Here is a 13,880-nt window from a genome sequence, read left to right as displayed (position 1 = left end):
CAACATCTCACACTAGAAACCCCATCGCACCTGCGCACTAGCGTGGGAACGAGTACACAATGGGACACAACCACGGACCTCACTCTCACCCACAGAGTTGGAGGAACTGTGTGGGACAGGTTATACATACACTTGGTAGTGATCATTATATAATGCAACTCACCACAACACTACAACACCCATTAGCACCCAGGCGCACACAAATAATCATCACAGATTAGCACGCCTTCAAGGAACCAAGGCAGGAGGCAACCAGTCAGCAGACGGACCGGCCTTACCTTTCTGACTGGACCAGACAGCTCAGCACCAATATTAAGCAGCATCAAAAACTCTTAGAGCAGAAATCACAACAATAACTGTCGACTCACAATTTCAGCACATGTGGGAAGCGCAAGAGCCTTAAAAAACGGAGGCGGACACAAAAACACAATAAGAACCTCGGAAAGCGCATCGCTCGTCTCGCAAAACAGACGACATGATACGCTCAAAACTAGCCATAGCCGAATAGGAGGAGTTATGTGACCGGCTGCGACGAGCGCTTGGAATGAGATGTCCATGGTATCTCCTTAAGCATTTCCTTGACACAAATAACTCCAAAACAGAACAGGCAAACAGAATCACTCTCTAGATACATGAAGCGGCCGAGACTCCGAATGCAGTGCTGGAAAAGCTTAAAACTATGCACATCTTATAAGCTGACCAGGTCCAGCAACCCGATCATGCCGGCTCCCCTAATCCTACTTTGGGTGAGGACATCCCTGAGGCAGAGGAGGTGGAGAACTTGCATGAACTGCGTATGACCTCAACCTCAGGTGAAGACCGGGTTACCAATTATATTTTTTCCAAATTTAGGCGAGGCATCCAGGGCATACTTAGTTTTGGTATTCATTTTGTATTGGGTGGAGGGCGCGCTCTCTGAGGAGTTTCTTCACGCCAATTCATACCAATCCTGGGCAAGCCACCATCTCTGGAAAATTTAAGACCCATCTCGCTAACATTACTGTATTCGCAAAGTACTAGAGCGGGAAATTTTAGCTGGGTTAAGTCGGTTCAACGAAAACACGCAGCTCTGTCAACCAATAAGAACGGCTTTCGAGCAGGGCTATCCACAAATGATATCCACTTGAGGCTGCATTATGATATTCTGGAAAACCCATCCATCGGAGATGCCGCAGATGTCCTAGCCCTGGACCTAACCGACGGTTTAGACAGAGTTACCCACGATGCTATCCTGAGAGGTCTGGAACGCATAAGGTCAGGAGCTCGGGCCTATAACTACGTGCCCACCTTTCTCAAACAAAGGTTGGCCTCCCTCCGATTGGGAAATCACACTGCCCGATATGCGGTTTCCATCGTGCGGTACTCCCTAGAGATCCTTGATTTCCTGGCTGCTCTTTAACCTACCAGTAGCTCATATACCAAGAACTTTAGATCACATACCGGAGTTGCATTACACCCTTTACGCGGAAGAAATCACGCTCTGAGTCAAGCGAGGTAGTGATGTCCACCAAGAAGCCCTCCTACAGGCTGGAGCAACACCCGTAGAAGAAGGTGCGCGTTTGTCTGGCCTGCACTGCCCATCAGCGAAATGCGAACTGTTAGACCTCCCACCCAACTAATCTACAGCCCCACGAGCACCCTCAATCACAATACAGCTGGGGGTACACCTGTACCGCTGGTAATTAAAAAAACCACACTTGGTCTGACTCTGCAACAGGAACAACGCAACACAGCGTACATCAGGAAATTGTCGTCTCATATAGCTCAAATAATAGGCTTCCCAAAAGTATTGTAGAACGACGACACGCCCTAAAGAAAAACATAGGCTAAAATTAAAAGAAGCAATTTTAATAAGTGGTATTACATATGAGCTCCCATATCTTTGCCTTACGGAAAGTGAACCTCCAAAAGTGGATTGCCTAATTCGGAAGGAATATGAAGCCGCTCTACAAATACCCCCAGGAGCTTCCACTGCGAGCCTGAAGAGCACAGGCGGCCACAATAAGACCGCAGAGGTTATCGAACGACATCGCACTAGGCAATTGGGTCGCCTGACTCGCAGTGCAGCCGGAAGAGCCCCCTTTGACAGCCTACGCATTGGATATCTACAAGAGCCTCAAAGAAAGTCACTAATCGAAACCGTGACGAGAGAGAACATCATTATTCGGCAACTCCTCGAAACATGCACACCCAGTATCATTTTCAAATATGGGTGCAATGATCCCGCGCATAACAGCAACATACCCCGTTGATCAAGGCACGTTGTATGTTGATGCAGCGGAGTATTTTCAAGTGGACGCTTTTGCCCTGGCAGTCATTCACTCAGTCAATTCTCCTCCACTCACGGCCCTGACAATCCGAACCCGCCACCCACCCACAAGGCGGTGATAGCCCTTGCACTCACACATAAATCAACTCCCTAATTCATATTCTTTTATTCAAAAACGGCTGTTCTATACAATTCCGGAGGCGAGATCTTTCCTCAGGCCCACCAAATTATTAGCAAAAACAAATTTCACCATCTTTTCGTAGGGGAACCCTGAGTAGTATGCGAAGCAGCCGTGGGGTCGACTCACGTCGGCTGCATTTAGGTTGTCTGCAGACATCATGCTCACCTCGTTTCGTATCACGCATTTCATTTTGCGGAAAGCCACGCGGAAGGTCTTCAACTCGCTGGCGCTGAGGCCTCCGGCATTGTTTGGGCCGGTGGTCTTCCGAGAGAGCTTGAAAGCCGCGAGCACCATGGTTCCACCCACTGCCACAGCCGCCTTTCCAGTGCTAGCGCAGCTGACAAATGCGTTGTAGGCGGTGTTGTTGCCGGTGTTGCTGTACCGGTTGTAGGACTCCATGGCAAACTGCAGGATGGACGTCTTGCCGGAACCGGCCGGTCCGGTGAAGAAGACCCTGTAATGGAGCTGCTGACGGCGCCGTCTGCCGCTCGATGATCTCACGCAGTAGGTCATGTTGTTCCGCGTTTGTCATACTCATCAAGTTGTAGTATCCGTCCCGGTCTAAGATGTCCTGGCGCTTGCGCACGGCAACGCACGGACTCGCGCGTTTGATCAGGCGCACGAAGTCGTGGATCGGCATGAACTTGGCCTCTTCGTGTTCTGAGTGGACGATCACGGTAGGAGGAGGTGCTGCTCCTTCTTATTGTTGTTCTTTTTTTTGTGCTGTGGCGTCGACGCTGGCGTTGCAGGTGGCGTTACCGGCGGAGTAGCCCGTGGCACCTATCCTGGGGTTGCGGGAAGAGGTTCATCTACGTGAACATGACGACGGTGCTTGAATGCGAAGCTATCTCGTTACGGATTCTTTAGTAGGCCAATCTCTAGGGGCATCCTGGCACAATCATCATCAGCGGTGCATGGCCAGGCATCCGCATTGGGGGTGTGGACGCCGCACAACGGCGCCCACACAACGGCGGAGGGAACACGCACCACCATAAGCTACTTCGCATCTAAAATCACCTACTGATCCCGTAGAATTTATCTGGCTCCCTGCCCGCACCGGTATTGGAGGAAACGAAGTGGCACACACCACAGCCCCAAGTCTCGTCTTCGGGCTTGTGATGCCATCATTGCCTTCCACGGAGTCACATCGGCCCGTGGTAGTCGCGGATAGAGACATCCCAGAACGTTACCGCTTCTTCCGCCGCAAATGCCCTCCCGCCCAACGATCCCTGTCAGTGAAGAGGAACGCCTCTACCGTCAGCTTCAAACTGAAGCCCTTCCCTATTAAGCCATACTTCATCACATTCACCCCTTACTGTATCCCACAGCACTCGGCGAGCACTGCGGAGAACGGCATACATTGCATCATCTTATGTGGGCAGGCAAATTGGACCCTTTGCCTATCATCACCTCCTTCGACCAGTGGCCAGTAGCGCTGCGTTGCTCAAACCTGGATATCCAGAAGTTGCTCACGGGTTGGCCAGCCACAGTCGCCGAAGCTCTATGGACCTCCGCCACCTAGCTGCGTTAACCCGCGATTTAAGAAAGTGTTATCTCTCTCTCTCTCTCTCTCTCTCTCTCTCTCTCTCTCTCCCTCTCTCCTTCATTAACCACCAATAGTGTGCGCCCCTAATACGTGACGTGCAGATCGCGCAACTGCCCTTATCACTGGAAATGGAAAATCCGTAATGGAGCTAAACCTCTTCATAGCAAATTGCATCCGACCGCCAGATTCGCTGGACTTCGCTGTTGAGAGGGAATCGTTATGATTTTTAAAGAGTGGTTGTATTAAGTGCTGACTGTTTAAGGGACCCGGCTTATAGTCGTAGCTCATCGGCGGTTGCGGTATTCAGTCAACGTAGTCACATGACGTTACGCACCCAAACAGAGACTTCGAAAACATCACCGCTTGTCCTGGTCGGCATTGAACTTGTTTTTTTTTTGCGCTAAGAAGTCGATGTCAAAGACACACGTCAATTATATACAAAATGGTGGGGGTGGTCTTTGCACTGCGCCGTTACGACAGAAGCTGCTGTTGGTAGCCGCAGCTACGTACACAATATATAAAATTCGGGAAAAAAATATTATAACTAAGCCATTGCCACTACAAATATTTGAAAGTTCCAGTCATGGTCCCTTTTTTTGCCTTCTCAAAGTCTGCTCCGCCGTGTATTGACTACTTTCCACATTAACGCCTGCTGATACTTCGTAGCTGTACGGCTGCATTGAGGTGGATGTTGAATTTCCTTCGCCAATTCTAAAATTAGCCAAGAGCTGCCTCCACAGACCCCCTGGCGAATCCCTGCTCCACATGCGACCGCTTGAACTTTGAGTGAAACTGCGTTTTTATTTAATTTCATTTTGTTATTGAATGCAGAAATGAAGTGCGCAGCACGCGGTGACAAAACCAGTCGGCCAAGACTGGTTTCATGTCCGAATGTTTTTATTTCAGTTGCTTATTTTAAGCGGCAACAAGTGTCACGTACGCTATGACAACGTTTAGCCATGAAGTAAAATTTTCAGTAAATCTCACAGTGCATTTCACGGGTGAAGCCCCTTAGGCGCTCGGGATGCCAATTTTCCATGTCATCGTCGTAACAGTCGCCTCTTGCAGGCACAGTAGTAAAACACTGGGACACCCGTGTACGCCCCGTGCTAGAATGTCATCATCATCATCATCATCATCACCAGCCTATCTACACCCACTGCAGGGCAAAGGCCTCTCCCATTGTTCTCCAATTACCTCGGTCCTGTGCCAACTGTGACAAATTTATCCCCGCAAACTTCTTGATCTCATCTGCCCATCTAACTTTCTGCCACCCCCTGCAACCCTTGCCTTCTCTAGGGATCCACTCTGCTACCCTTAATGACCAGCGGTTATCTTGCCTTCGCATTACATGCCCTGCCCACGTCCATTTCTTCTTAATTTCTACTAATGTCTTTAACACCAGTTTGCTCCCTGACCCACTCCGCTCTCTTCTTCTCCCTTAATGTTACACCTATCATTTTCCGCTCTATTGCCCGCTGAGTTGTTCTCAATTTAAGTTGAACCCTCTTAGTGAGCCTCCAAGTTTCTGCCCCGTAGGTGAGTACCGGTAAGAAGCAGCTGTCATACACTTTCTTCTTCAGCGACAATGGTACGCTGCTATTCATTATCTGAGAATGTCTGCCATATGCACCCCACCCCGTTCTGATTCTTCTAATTATCTCTGCCTCATGGTTGGGATCTGGGGTCACAACTTGGCCTAAGTATATATATTCGCTTACCACTTCCACTGCCTCGCCATCTATCTCAAACTGCTGTGCTGTCCCGAGGTTATTGATCGAGGTTATTGAAATACTTTAGTTTTCTGCATATTAATTTTCAGGCCCACGGTTATACTCTGTTCGACCACTGCGGAAAGCATGCTTTGCAATTCGTCCCCCGAGTTACTTAGCAAGGCAACGTCATCAGCAAATCTGATGTTACTGAGGTATTCTCCATTAACCCTTACTCCCACCTGTTCCCAATCCAACGTTCTGAATACTTCTTGTACGCATGCTTTGAATAACATTGGAGGGATTGTGTCTCCTTGTCTGACACCCTTCCTTATAGGTATTTTACTGCTCTCCCTATGGAGGATGATGGTAGCTGTAGACCCATTATAGATATCCTCTAGTATTCTTACATAATGTTCGTCTACCCACTGGTCCTGTAATGCCTGAATGACTGCTAGGGTTTCGACAGAATCAAATGCTTTCTCATAATCTATGAAGGCTATATATAGGGGTTCAGTATACTCAGCGCACTTGTCTATCACCTGATTGATCGTGTGAATATGGTCCATTGTTGAATAACCTTTACGGAACCCTGCTTGTTCTTTAGGTTGACTTAAATCTAAGGTTGCAGAGATTCGGTTGGCGATTACCTTGGTAAATACCTTGTAGACGACTGACAGTAAGCTGATCGGCCTGTAATATTTCAAGTCCTTCATGTCGCCTTTCTTATGGATTAGGATGATGCTCGCGTTCTTCCAAGTTTCCGGTACCATTGCGGTCATTAGGCATTGCGTATACAGGTTTGCCAGTTTTTCAAGTACAATTTCTCCGCCATCCTTCAAGAGGTCTGCTGTTATCTGATCCTCACCAGGTGCTTTGCCCCCTTTCATTTCTTTCAAAGCCTTCCTTACTTCTTCGGTCTTTACTGGTGGGATGTCTATCTCCTCTGAGCTACTGTCTCGTTCCGCATTATCCTGTATGTCCCGGCTACAGTACAGATCCCTATAGAACTCCTCGGCCACTGTGACTATTTTATCCCTATTTGTAATGACATTGCCTTGCTTATCCTTAAGTGCATACATCTGATTTTTCCCCACGCCAAGACGTCTCTTCGCTAGAACGTAACGCGTACTAAAATTCGCTCCAATCCACGTTGCAAAGGTGGTTGGAAAGCATAGCTTTAAACGACTCCCTCAATAATTGCCCATGAAACACCACTTAACTTCAAACAGGTGGCTCTACAAAGAGTAACACCAGAGATTCTGCCAGCCGTTACCTGGAATTCGGGGGGGCGGCGTCCCGAAAGTAGCAGAATCGGCCACTTCCAGGCTAGACTAGCCGGTGCCGCCACTCTAGCTAGGCCGGGCGTCAGTAGAAAGAAAACGGAGAGGAGCGTCTTTCGAAGGGTGAGACCGCGGAACCTAGCCATCCTGGTGTGCTAGCTCGGGGCTCCACCAACACGCGACACAAGCGCAAACAACGCAAGAATTCGTCATGTGCGCTTAGCGATTCCCACTTATATCGATTTAACTAGTTAGTTTAGTAAGTTCGAGAATTGCGAGGAAGCTGACGAAACATTTATAATCCCTGTTTAGGAAAGCCAGTTGCGTCGTTTCGCCGTTTGTAATACGTCTTAATAAACAACCGAAGTGGTATTCCCCAATTTATAAAACGGAGTCCCATTGCTGGCAAGCAGTTTGCAAAAGGTAGCGTTTCTCTAGCGCCCCGATTTCTGTCCATGGTCTCTACATATTGTTCTCCCGCCCTGAAAACCAATCCTTAACTTATTTTTGCCTTGAAACCACTTAATTGCGTCGGTTCCGGTTTACTCAGGAGGTGCTGTCGAACAAGTTAATCAAGCCGGGTGACGGAAGAGCGCAATGAACGAGAAGCTGCGCCAAAACAAGCCCAACACCTTCGCTAAAGGAGACGACAAAGCCGTACGCCGCAACTACACTGTTCTGCTTGAGTAAAAACCGCTTTCCCGCTCCCCAGGCGCGTTGGGAGTTTCTTGTCACCCACGGCACGAAGGAACAGTTGGCTGGTAGAGGTAGAAAGCTTCGCTTTCAAAAACTCCGCGACACTCGTTATGCCTCGAGCTCGAACGCTTCATGCTTCAAAGACACGAGACTTTTACAGCAAAGCTGTATACCTATACCACTCAACGGTATCATTTCCGTTGTTAAAACGCGAACGCGCCAAGAATACAATTATGCACTCCATGCTTCGCTCCTCCCCAGGTTTCACTTTGGTGGAGATGGCCCGGGACTACTTCTGTGTTACTCCTATTTGGACGTCGAAGTCATACCATTTTTTGAGTGGCTCGTTGTCGGAAGTGAATGAACCAAGGTCGGGGGGGGCAGCCTGGTAAAAATATACAATTATGAAAACCATAACGAATATAGCAATAAACCTATATAGGTGCAACCATACTAGGCAAGCTGTGGGACAGATACAGCACTGACTGAACAGAGCAAACTTGGAACTCCGATGTTGCACTAGGCACAATCCTGCAATCAATACTCCCTAACTGAGGAAATTCTTGGTCCTCATTGCCAGCAGCTATAACCTCCTGGCTACCCCGTATCCGGGCAGCCCACCTGTAGAACTTCAACTTGAAAGCGATCAAGCCCAGAAATCTTTCCACCTAGGGCAGGTTGGCTGGGCTACAAGAGAACCTCGGGGACATGGACTTTGTTGTGTTTTGCTGGGACAGGATTAGGTGAGGCCACAAGAAAAGGAGAGTGCGTGTTTGAGTTGAGCAGCTGTCATATTTAGTGCTATGCACCCCTACAAAAAGAGGAAGCATAAGGTTCGTATTGCAATATTTAGAAGCATAGCAAAGAACGTGGAGGAATTCCTAAGCACTTAGGTGAGTGTCGCAGCCCGTCTGACCATGCTAAACACGTCTGACCAAGCGAAACCAATAAATTGCGCATGCCAATGCATCAACATCTTCAGCGATGCTATGGCTGTAGATCGCTTCTACTAGGGTATCGAATCAGCAATAAATAAGGCAACACCAGGGCTCACAATTGCATTGGAATAAGTTAACGCTGCAAGGACGCAGCTTCTACAATGGCCTTGCACGTGGTAATGAGAGTGCAGGGAGCACGCGACGAACGCAGATATGGACGTCAGCCCCCCACGTGTAATGTGCCCCATGCATGTTTTTTATGATAAACAGTTAGCGGGAAAACAACGCGACCACGACCACAGTGCGCCTTGTTCTCGTAGTGTGGAGCAAAGCGCCATATTATTTTTCTGCAGAATCGCTGCAATGCGTTAGTCAGAATTGCGTTGTTCTCATAAACGTTATGTGTTGAAGCTCCTGTTTTGATACATATTTTTTATGCTCACTCGTCCTAGGTCGGCGTCGATTCGTCGGGCACGGTTATGCTCGCGAATGTTTCACAAATGAAGGAGGTATCTTGGACGAAAAGTTAGATGGAAAGCATTAGGAGAAAAGTTGAAGATACTTCCGATTATGCAGTCACAATGGCCAAAGCGATGCACTGATCGGGCTTTTGGTGCAATCTAATCTTAGGATAGAGAGTAGATTCTTCTAATATATATTAGAAAATACCTTTGGAGAGTCGCTAAGGTATAACTAAAACATAACTCTCTTTCTTGTAAGTGGGAATCTAGGCATTGTGCAGGGCGCTGTGGTGGTACGCATAATTCGGAGGCGCGGTCGCGGAATGGTAAGGTTCAAATTATGGTGTATCTCAAAGGGTTAGATAGGCAAGCATGAGAATTGCTGGAGCCTCAACAATGAGCTAGTTCATTGAATCAAATACGCAGGAGTGTGAAACAAGTTTCAGAACCATTTTTTTTTGCGTTTTGCCGGAGACAACGAGGACAGCCTACACAACCTGACTGGGTCCGTAGCGACAGCAATCACACAGGCATGAGAAGTTGACGGAGAAGCAGGTTTTACGGCTAAAACCACCGAACTAAGCCCCCCAAAATAACTGATTTCGACGCGTAGAAATCTGCATTATCAAGCGGGGAGAATCGAACTGGTCTAGCTCAACTGTTTAAAGTGATCAAGGAAAGTTACTTTAATGTAATTCTTGCTACACATCGATATTCGACTGAGCTCTGAAGGGAAGAGGAAGCTTAAAATTCAGAAATAGACATTAGGAATTCGGACGGAATCGAAAACTTTACACAAAGCTTGCATGAGGTAATATAATCAGCGGAATGTTTCCATACCAGGCTCTACGGTAGCAATTTTTCGCAAGTAGACACCACTGTGCCCAGACACGTGCTTCTGAATTACTCATAATAACAACAAAAGAAGAAGTAGCTGGCTCATAAAAGATCGGAATTAGGAAAAGATGGTGTTAACGAGAGCATAACATAGAATCACTAAAAGCAGGGCGTGGTAATATCGTGCAAGGCTTGACAAAATATTTTCAGTGTGCTGAGGAGCCTAAAAATGCAAGCCGATAAAAAAGGCCAATATTATTTTCATTCACAACGGCGACGTCACAGCGATTAATAACTACAGACACATCAACCTACTTTGTCTTTTACAGGAGCCGTTTACCAAGGTGATCGTTAAGTGCACACGCGATGCTTTGTTTTCTGCGGAACTGAGGGAAGCGTCCATGGATATAAAAGGATACTGGACAACGTATTGCATCCATGTTTTACAATTACATAAATGAAAGTTTCACGAAGTGTAATACATTTCGCACAATTCAATGTATTTATTAAGAAGCAGCCCATCTTTCATCATGCACCACGGCGGAGCTGGACGTAATAAAGAACAGAGAATAAACGGTACTCACATAGGTCTTAGATGACATCTACAGTTTCTGCAGCCTGGATAATACTACGCAAAAAAATTGATAAGTTCCGCAACGGAAAGGAAAAAAATGTAGGGTAATTCCATCTAGCACAATATTTTTTACAGAAGGTCCACAGCGATATTCCGTAAGCTTGATTAGCGAAAGGCACAATAACAGTTGAATGAGGAATGCCGGTTCTTAGAACACCGGAAGACGTCGGAAGAAGTAAACGGGACTTCGGCTGCGCAGTGCCCGTTTACGTTTCCTTTAACCGTGCATTTGACTGTAATGTGGCTGCCCACAATCAAATCAAGAAATTTCAATCCACTGCCCAAATTCCAAGAAACAAACAGAAAAGTCGCGTTTGCAGGTTACTCTCGACCTTACATATACAACGTGACCTTCATAAGAAATCAGTGCGCGTTGATTGGAGACTGTGATACAGCGAGAATGATCAAGAGCGCTGGTTTTGCCAGAAATAGTTGATAGGCGCATCTGCTAAGCATGTTATAGTCGAAGGTGGAGTTTCGTGTGATTCCATAACATGCTTCAATGTTTAACTTGCTTTGCTCCTGTTGCCATGTTTCATACACCCCTGAAACTGTATGTTTACTGTTGATGCCATGTCTTACATTATATAGCTATTGCAGTCCTGTTTTTTTTAAAGCAGAGTGTATTTCTAACTAGACCTATTCCTAAAATACCCAGTTTTTTAGGTTACCCATCATGTTTATGTTATGCATTTCTGCTAATGAAGATGATGCGTCTCGTCTCTGTTCTAATGGCGTTTTTGTGATTTTTAAAAATATATATTTTTTCTACTTTGAATTTGTAAATATATTAGGCTTAGGTAAACACCATCACCGGCCTTTAGCCGCTGATTTTCCTTATATTTAAGTGGCCATTCTTTTCTCAATTTTCAAAGATAAAATTCACTAAGACTTTGAACCGTGTCAATGCTAGATACTCAGACAGACCCACGTAATGGAGACAAAACCTTTCAATTGATTTTCCAACAGGAGAATTGTGTTGTGGTGTGACGATTCAGCTCCAGTGGGTGTGGTCTCTTTGTGCTCGTCACTTTGTAAAGGAAATATTTCCAGGGTCGTTATCCTAACAAAAAACCGCAAATACAGCACACAAAACATGAGTGGGAAATCACGTAGCAAAGGTTCACCCTAAATGTTAGCCAACTCTATTAGTGTTCCTAAAAATATGCCGCATAAACGTGGTATAAAAATGTGATGACGTGTAGGCGATTGTTGAATAGTGTAGTGCTGAAAAAATTCTTCAGGTCCCACCCATGTTTCGGTTCAACGACTCGCGCAGTTATAAATATTCGCAATAGAACCAAAACTCCGCAGCACATAATTTGATCCAGAAAATAGCGTAGGCTTGACGCCACTGTCTTCTGGAACTTCTGTTTTTGGTAAACAGCGTCTCTTCGATATGCGGCCGCCGCGCTCCATCTTCATCATCGCATACCTTCTTGCAGGTAAGCATGTAAAAAGCAAATGCTTTGAAAATGCTCTATTTTGAGGGAATTGCGGAAACTAATTTGATTGCCTTTTTTGATGTGCGAACCACTTTACGTCTGTGTACGTTTAAAATTCAGTTGTATATATTACGCAGTATCTACGTTAAAAGGCCGCTTATAAGCGGCAATAAACCAGTAATATAAAAATATCTACAAAAAACAACGAAGAACACCGGGAGGCAAGCATTTTTATTGCTGTGTTGTGTTTTTTCTATCTGATATTCTCAATCATAAATTCAAGGAATCACACATGGGCGTGGTTGTGGTGAGAAAATTCCCGCTAAGTAGAGCCCGACTTTTTTTTTCAATGCAAGCTCTACAGTGGCAGACTTCTAACAATGTTAAAGAGCTTTTTTTTATTCCCGCAGCAATGGTTGCTTTGTGTGTTGGTTATGGCTCTTTCTAGTTAAGTATTTAGAAACAGGCAATACATCGTAGTTTCGAAACACCTAATCTGACAGCTGCGAAATACCCCATACGTCCTTTTTGGTGTCCAATGAACTATGCCTCACATCGTTCATTTTCTTCATTTCTAAAGTGGGAAATCTCAGTTTTCTCCCGACAAAACGACAGATCTTTACGCGGAATAAAATGAATAAGCAAAGTTGCGCGCATTCCCTTTCGGGTATCTGCACTTCTCCTAGCTTCATATCATGATAGGTCATCCCCCTTTCCGAATTATGCCGCCGTCGGCACTGCAGATCGTTCGCTCTAACTAAGATTTTCGAAATATATTGTATGTATTTTAAACAAGCAGGCAGACGACCTCGTTGTTGGGGCCTGCCTGCTCCAAAATAAAGATGACGTTTCCCAAGAAAGAGGCCGTGCAACGGTGCAGCCTCAAACCTCTTCGCTTCTCGCGGATGGTGCCATGCTCGTCCGCTATCCAGTGGAAACAATCAAACGCTGCACTCTCCATGAATTACCTGTCAACAGAGATCAGAAGCACTGGCAGGTAATAGTTTGGCTCCATCGAGGCTTGTCTTTCTTGAATATCGGCGAGCTGAGTCACCCTACCCTAGTTGAGGCGAAGCCACCCGTCAGTCAGATTTAGCTAACCAGAGGCAGACGGGGCGCCATCTGCGGGAAGTCCAGGTTCTGAAGCATCTCATACGTCACAATACAATGCCAGCGGTTTTCTGTCGCTTGAGCAGCGGCTCATCATGGCCTGGAGGTTGTGGAGCGTGATGTCAGTGCAGTAGAGGGACAACACCGTCTTGACGTGCGGGGCGGCTAGCCTGAAGGCCGGCAATTGTGCAGGTGCAGGAACCGGTGTTTGTGCAGCTGGAGAAAACTGGTCAGCGGGCAGCTCCAGCAGTGCAACATCGGACATTGCCAGAGAGATTTTTGAGCGCTTGTAGGGGCGCAAGCTGGTGATAATAGTATGCAGCACGACCTTGAACATACGCCAGTCTTCGTGTGGGTCGCTGCGGGAGTCCATTGGCGAGAATTGCGATGTCCACCCGTGCTTCCACCGCTGCCATTCCCGCTATACGAAGAGTTGGCGTACACTGGCCCGCCAACGCTCCGTCAAGAACTCTGGGTTGTTGGTTGCATATTTTTATTGCTCCATTCGGACACTACAGTGCAGTAATGTCCACGAGGCAAAGCCACATGAGGTATACCCTCCGGACCAGGCTTAAACCCCGCTTGAGCAGCAACGGAAACCACCGTAGTCCACAAACAACATAGAATATACAAGTAGTCAGACATATTATCCAATGTTAGAAAAAACTCGTAAAGCGAGGAAGAACCGCATCAGAGAAGCGCCTATCGAAACGACTACTTTTAGAATCCGTATACATTCAAGCGACTAAAAACACGATTAACCGGTCG

The sequence above is a fragment of the Haemaphysalis longicornis genome, unplaced genomic scaffold (assembly GCF_048455015.1).
Source record: "Haemaphysalis longicornis isolate Haplotype H1 unplaced genomic scaffold, Haemaphysalis longicornis Haplotype H1 scaffold_34, whole genome shotgun sequence".
In the NCBI taxonomy this organism is placed as follows: domain Eukaryota; kingdom Metazoa; phylum Arthropoda; class Arachnida; order Ixodida; family Ixodidae; genus Haemaphysalis; species Haemaphysalis longicornis.
This window is presented reverse-complemented; position numbering follows the sequence as displayed.